We start from the raw sequence: 7,778 nt of genomic DNA, 5'->3' as shown, positions 1-7,778 counted from the left end.
GTAATGGAATAGACCCTGTGATATTTTGAGGCCAACATTCATGTTGCACAAATCAAATTGGAAAGAAGTAGGAAAAAAAGTCAGAACTCCCTGAGTAAAACCAACTCCAGAATTTAGCCTTCCCATCCTGAAAGATGAGTCAGTCAGTCAATCAATAAGCATTTATTAGACACCTACTATGTGCACAGAATTGGGGATATAAAAATAGCAAACTGTCTCTCCCCTCAAGGAGCTTATATTCTATTGGGGGTAAGCAGCAGCATGTGTATTTACAAATAAATACAAAGCATACAAAAGAAATTTAAGTCAATTTTGGTGAGAGGGCACTAGAAATGTGTTGATTAGGAAAAGCTTCATCTGGAAGATTGGACTTGAGTGCAGTTTTGAAGGAAACAGGAGATTCTAAGGGTGGAAGCTGGGATTACAGATATGGGGAATGGCTAGTGCAAAGGCATGGAGATCAGAGATTGAATAGTGTGTGTTAGAAACAACTAGAAGGCTGTTGGCTATTTTTTAAATTTTTCATAGTTCACAGCTGTTTCACGTGAAACAAAATCTCCAGCCTTCCATTAGCCTGCCATGCTTGGTATGAGGCTAAGCATCACCCACTGCGGGTGGTATTTGGGTTAATGTAGCATTATTCTGCATATTTACAATATCTGATTGCATTTGGTATGAGCAGCCCTGGAGCATCTCAGGACACAGGGATCCATTAGACTACCACAGCCTTTACACCGTAATGAAGGAGACTTATATTATGAAGGCAGTCCTTTGCAGAGGACCCTGTTTTCTCAGCGATTTCACAACTTCCTACAGATCATCTCTTCCTCATGCAGCCTCTTGTCAGCACCATGACAGTTCCTTTACTTCCAGCAAAAAAGTGTGGGGGTGTTACATTCAATATATTTATTAGAGCTGGAAGGAGAGAAGCGGCCACTTTTGGTGAAACCAGCAAAATTCAAAAACAAAAACAAAAAAAACGATGCCTTTTTTTCCTTGCTGTATTTCCAAACACTCTGGGGGAAAAGATGGTTTATTTGCCTTGAATTTTGTATTGCTTTGGCTGCAAAAAAAAGAGGTAGTTTCTTGAAGGCAAAAATCTGTCTTTTGTCTTATTATTGCCATCTTCAATCACAAGAAAATCTGTTCTAGCTGGCGATTTTGCTTCATTTCTCCCCCTTTGAATCTGTCATTTGTACTCATTGTGAGATTTCTTGAATTGGATATGGATTTGATGGGGACGATGAAAGAACCAATCATAACTCTGGAAAGGAGCTGACAGAATGGTTCAGGCACAGGTTAGAGGAGGCTCAGGTACCTTCTGCTCCCCTTGGTCCTCCCTGCCTGGGAGGTCAGCTGAGCATTAGCTGTCCAGCCATGGATTTGAATTCTTAATGTTCAAAAGTATGACTTTAGAAGTTCAGAACTCACATCTCATCTGTGGAATTTCTTTTCTGGGTGGAGGGAACTTAGGAAGGCTCACTAATAGGAATGATTCAAAAAACAAATAAACCCTACTCATTAAGTTCTTACTATATGCAAAGCATTGGGGAAAGGGCTAGTGTTAAAATAAAGCAGCAAGATACCCCTTGCTCTCAAGGGGCTTGTGTTTGAATAGAGGAGACAACACATAGAGAGTCAGTTGTGAAGGTGCCATGGTCCTTGGTATGAAACAACAAAGTAGGTGGTAATGCCCTTTGTGAGAATCCCTCCTACCTGCTCGGATGTTCTTTGCCCTATGGTCCTGATAACTCGGGACTTTTGTGGGTCTTTTGTATATTTGTATTTGAGAAAAGAAATCACATCTTTGGTTCTTGGGTGATTATTTACTCCAGTGTCATGGAAATGGCCTTGGACTTGGAGTCAGAGGACCTAGGTTTGTAAACTGGTTCTGGCACTTATTAGCTATGTGACTTTACTTAACCACTCTGAGACCCAGATTCTTCATCTGTAAATGAGGTTCACAATATTTGTACTACCTCTCTCAGAGGTTTCTGGTGAACACAGTACTTTTTAGAATGTAAATTATATATGTATCTTTATATAAGTACTTTTGTGTGTGTATATATATATATATATATATATACATAAAAGTATGCATATGTAAGCATATATATATGTATTGGGGCAGCTAAGTGGCACTTAAGTCACTTAACCCTGTTTGCCTCCATTTCCTCATCTGCAAAATGAGTTGGAGAAAGAAATGGCAAACCGCTCCAGTATCTTTACCAAAAAACCCTCAAATTGAGTCACAGAGTTGGACATGGCTGAAAACAAGGGAAAATAGGACTTCAAAAAATGTTAATTATTTATGTGCATACATGTACATACATGCAGTATACATATACATGTACGCACAATTATATGTACACATGCACATATATGTATATATAGTACCATTTAACACATGGAAATCAACTCAATACCACTGATAACTTTCACTAACTTTCAACTGGCATTCTCAAAGGGATATTTACTGAGAAGATACAGCAAGAGCAGAAATGCAAACCCATCCATTAAAACTGGGGTATGCTCTCCTCTCTACCTCTTCTACCATTCAGTACACACTACTACCCGGGCGTAGGGCTCCATCACCTCCCTCTTGGAGTATTGCAAGAGCCTGCTGCTTGGCTTCCCTGCCAACACATCTCTCCCCATGCCACTCCATTCTGCACTTAGCTGCCAAAGTGATTTTCCTGAAGCACAGGTGTGACCATGTTACTCCTCCCTAACTCAATAAATTACAATGGCTCCCCATCTTTTCTAACACTCATTTCCATATTTCAAAAGTTTTTCATTGCATGTTGCTTAGAGATTGAGAATTTACTACTATGGCATCTATTAGAATCTTTTTTCTTAATATTTTTTGTGAATCAAAGTTACATTATTACTGTAATAGTGAGAGTGAAGGGAAGAGTAATTATAAACAACATTTTCTACGCATTTTGGAAGTTGCAAGTTCTTTATCCATCTTAAATCACTCCTACCTCTTACTTGCTTTTTCATGTCTTTTCCACAAATCTCCAAAGTAATAGTTATGTGTGTCTGTGTGCATGTGCATTGTGTGTATGTATGTACGTAATTATGTATATATGTATATCAGGCTGTGGGAGGAATCATTCTAATTCTTTAATCCTTGTCTGTATCCCCTTTCTTCACTTCTCTCCTCAAAATAAATGCAAAACTGGAATCTGGTTTTGAACTCGATTTAATTTATTAAATAAAAACATAGCCAACATGCTCTTCCTGTACAAGGCCCTTTACCTAGACCAGACCACACACCTCCTCTTGCCCCTCCCTCAGTAGTGAAGTATTAGCAGCTTAGGTACCAGAACCTGTCCAGATACCAAGCCAGGTCAATTCTCAAACACCTTAACAACTAGATTGTCACAGATTGCACTTAGAAGTTCATGATCAGAGCTATCAATTGATTCCTAGGAATTCCTGGTTGGCTGCCTGACCTACTGCTCTTTGCGTCACTATACATGACCTGTTGCTCACTCCTGGCTTCCCTGTTCCTCTCTTAGCTTTTGGAATCAACATCCCTAGCACCCCTTCCCCTTCCTCTTCCAGCTGTCTGACCTCCTGGCTCCCTACAAATGGCTTGACAAGCCAATTTTGACCTTGGTTGCTCTGTCTGAGCTCAGGAATCAGCTTCCTTTTCACAAAGAGGGGATTTCCCTGTCAGATCCTGGCTCACTAGACTTCTCTGGTCCTGCTTCCTGGCAAAGAGGCTGGGGTGTCATCACCTCCTTTGTGGGGTTTCAGCCTTACAACTCCCTGTTTTCCTCTTTCCAGTCATCATGGTTTAGCTCTTGTTGCCTAACAGTCTGTCTCTTGGGTGTCAGGTGCTCTTCAGAAAATACTAGGTTCTTGACAAAATAATTTAGTCAGAACAAGAAAACAGAGTAAGTTTTCCTAAACTACCTGTGAGCTTCCTAAATATTATTGTTCTATCATATGAGCTTGTGAAGAATCAGAATGGGAAACAGATTGGTCGTGCTGGGGGTGTGTGTGAAATCAAAGTATATGCTTTGTGGTAGACAGCTAATATACAGGTAGTTGAAAGGAGATAAAGACATGGATTGAATCTGGAAAATTTTGTCAGGGTTACTATCATTGGTGCTGAAGGCAGGGAGTTCAAGGCAGGCAAAAAAGAGTAGGTTAGTAGGCAACTTTAAGATTCCAAGTTGCAGAGCAGGTGCCTATCTGCGTTCCTCACCACGAGTTTCTTATCTTGATAATACCAGAGGACTGGTCTAGAAGATGGCAAAGTAAAGATAGTACCAGCTATAGTGCCTATCAGGGACTCTTGCAGAGGTATTTGGCCAGTAGAAAAAGGAAACAGAGAACCATTGATCTTTGCTCAGATGGGGAAGAATTCCATTTCTAGGTCTTTAGTAACTAGGTTCTTCCTGAAGAGATTTAGCAAAAGTGGATATTATATGTCAGGGCAGAGTTTTATGGACCTTTAGAGGTCTCTAATTACATTTTGTAAATGTCCCTTATTGAAGGGAGGCAATCTGGGTGACAAAGTGGAGAATGTGTTGGACTTCATTCCTTCCTCATTGATTTCATTTCCTCTCTCAGAAACTTATTAGCTATGCTTCTCTGGGCAAGTTGCTGATCCTTTCCTGGTCTCAGTTTCCTCATTTGTAAAATGATTTTATTCAATGGCCTCTTAAGTTTTCTTCTAGCTTTAAGATTATGACAACTAGCATTTATATAGTGCACTAAGATTTGTAAAGCACTTAGATGTCTCATCTGATCCTCACAATTTAGTGAGGTAGTTTCTATTATTATCCCCATTTTATAGATGAGAAAATTGAGGCTGAGAAAGGTTAAGTGACTCATACTTGGCTATACAGCTAAGCATCTATGCTAAGTCCAACCCACTCTTCACTTGATCACCTAGCTGCCTCTTTTTATGATTTATGATCCTATAAGCAGCAGCAGTAGAAGGAATTAACAGGTAGAAGTATTGTTTCCCTTAGCTCTAAGGTTATAACTTCTGAGGTGCTTTCTTACCTTCCCTCCCCTTAAGTTTCTGGGACCCTAAATCTTGTAGGAGATGTTGAGGGAATGCTGTTAGACATCAGAGACAAAGTGATGTGCAGAATAAAGAGGGAATAACCTAAGGGGGGAGGGGGAGAATGACAGATTTGCTGGTTTCTTTTCTTTGTCTTTAATAATTATCTCGTATGATGTTGTGCTTGGAGCTGTCCCAGACATGCAGGTGACCTTATCTCTGCAGTCCTAGGAGATACTATTCTATATTTTCAGGACAAACATACTTAATGGAGATGGATTACTCCTATGACTCTGGGATACATGGAGAAAGGTTAGCGCTATAGGTTGGTTTTAATTTGGATTCCTGTTTTTCTTTACTGCCTAGGAGAGGCTTTCCTGGGCAAAGAAACTGAGCGGAGGGTACTGAAGAATGAGTGGCCAAAGGGTACAATATAGGTATAAAGTCAGTGGCCCTGGGGAAAGTCATTGCTTGTAGGTGATTAGCCCTGGGAACAGATATGGGGAAAATCTATTTATGGAGTCCCCAGTTTGCTCTTCTCTGCCTCTTTCCCCTGCTCATGTCTAGGTCCCTAATATGATGGTGTGCGAGTCTATGGCTGTGGCTGAGTGGCAGGGCCAGAGGTGGGTGTATAGGGGGTGAGACCAGGAACAAGAAAGCGAAAATGGCTGTAGGTGGGGTAGGGCCACGGGCACCTGATCCCGACTCTGTCTGATCTCACTGTGAGATAAGGGCAGAGGAGGTTTGAATTATGTGAAGGCCCCAGGTTTGGCCCAGCAGCAGAGGATGTTCCAAAGCCAACAGGCTAGGACAGATGAGCTGGGAAGACCATCAAGGTTATAATAGAGGACATAGGCAAGGAAGGCAGCGTCAGGTGCTGGGGAGGATGGGGCTGATTACAGAATGAAGTTGAGAGAGTGTGAGGAAACGATAAGAAGGGCCAAGGAAAGGATGAAAAGAATGCTGCACAAGAGGTTAAGACAGATAATGAGAAATGCTTCAGTACGTAAGGAGTCTCGGCTGGCGGAGGCAGCTGCGCGGCCCTCCAAGACAGAGCAAAGGTAATTTATTGACAGATGCAGCTTCTGAAAAATGAAATGGATTCGTAGCCTGGGTGTGCTCACAAAAGAAGGGCAGAGGACATGCACCAGAAAGACACAAATTTCCCCAGGGAAGGAGAAGAAATAGCAGAGGGAAAGAAAATCCTTATTCTGGTGGCTAGCCCTCCGACCTTCCGGGACTGGCAAACAGTGTCGGCATGGGATATTAATTGAGGAAAGGGATCTCTTATCAATAGCCCCTGGCCCGCTAATGTTCCGTGCCCCTCTCCTAAGCCCCGCCAGTGGCTTCCCTTTGTAACGTTCTGATAGCTTGGCTACAAGCTCATTGTTTCCAGCACTCTCCTTTCTCCTTTCAAATGAAGGCCAGGGGAATGTGGCCGTTTTGAAGTTGCTATTGGGGCCTTCCTCAGCTGCTTTCTATAAGGTATTGTTTTCCGGCAAAGCAGGAATAAGGGAAATACTTAAACAATAACTGCTTAGAGGAGCCGTGTACAAGACAATAATTACCTCCCTTGCCGCTGATAAGAGTTCAGGCAACAAACAGAGACATCCTTAAACCGCTGGAATCTACAGTGAACCTGTGAGGGAGGTCTGCAGCGCAATGGAAAATTTTTGCAAGGGTGGAGATGGCCAGATTTTCAAAGATTTATTTACCATTAAGCCCGCGCGTGCGCGCCCGCGCACGCACACACATACAGGAGGGGTAGAATCAAAAAATTTCATAGGTTAGAATAGAATTAGAATTTTAGAGCTTAGAGAATGTCTCATTCAACCCTCCCATTTTATGGATGGAAAAAACCAATGCCCAGGAAAGTAGACCAAGCTTGCTTAAGATCTATATTTCATGGTTATATATTCCATATCCCAGAATAAATTCTTTGAGAAGCCTTAGGATCAGAGCTTTAGAGGTGAATGTGATCTTAGGGATTATTCTGTTTAACCCTCTTCCATTTTATAGGGAAGGGAACAGAGGCTCAGAGATGCTGAAGAATTTCCTATAGTTTTGTAATTTAGAACTGGAAGGGACCAAAGTAGTCATCCAGTCCTGCTACCTTTGTACAGATGTGGAACTGAGGCCCAGAGCAGTGACTTGACTGCGGTCTCATGGCTAGAAGGAGCAGAGTCAGTTTTTGAGGTCAGGGGCTGTATCTCTACACCCAAGGCTCTTTCCACTTTACTACACTTTTCTGACCTTGCCTCCATGCTGACATTTTGAAGACACTTGGTGCTGATGTGGATGTACCTAGAGAACTGAGCCTGGAGTCAGGAAGACCTGAGATCGAATTCAGCCTCAGGCCCTGACTCATAGCATGACTCTGGATGTGTAACCTCTGCCTGCTTTGGTTTCCTCAACTGCAAAATGTGAATAATAATAGCATCCACCTCCCAGAGTTGTTGTGAGGATCAAATGAGATGATACACATAGTAGACAGTTAATAAATTCTTGTTTCTTCCCTCCCCTTCCCTTCCCTTCCCTTCCCTTCCCTTCCCTTCCCTTCCTTTCCCTTCCCTTCCCTCCCCTCCCCTCCCCTTCCCTCCCCTTCCCTCCCCTTCCCTCCCCTTCCCTTCCCTTCCCTTCCCTTCCCTTCCCTTCCCTTCCCTTCCCTTCCCTTCCCTTCCCTTCCCTTCCCTTCCCTTCCCTTCCCTTCCCTCTCCTTCCTTTCCCTTCCCTTCCCCTTTCTCTCTCC

This window comes from Notamacropus eugenii, chromosome 2 (assembly GCF_028372415.1).
Source record: "Notamacropus eugenii isolate mMacEug1 chromosome 2, mMacEug1.pri_v2, whole genome shotgun sequence".
Classification (NCBI taxonomy): Eukaryota; Metazoa; Chordata; class Mammalia; order Diprotodontia; family Macropodidae; genus Notamacropus; species Notamacropus eugenii.
Note: the sequence above shows the minus strand (reverse complement) of the source record.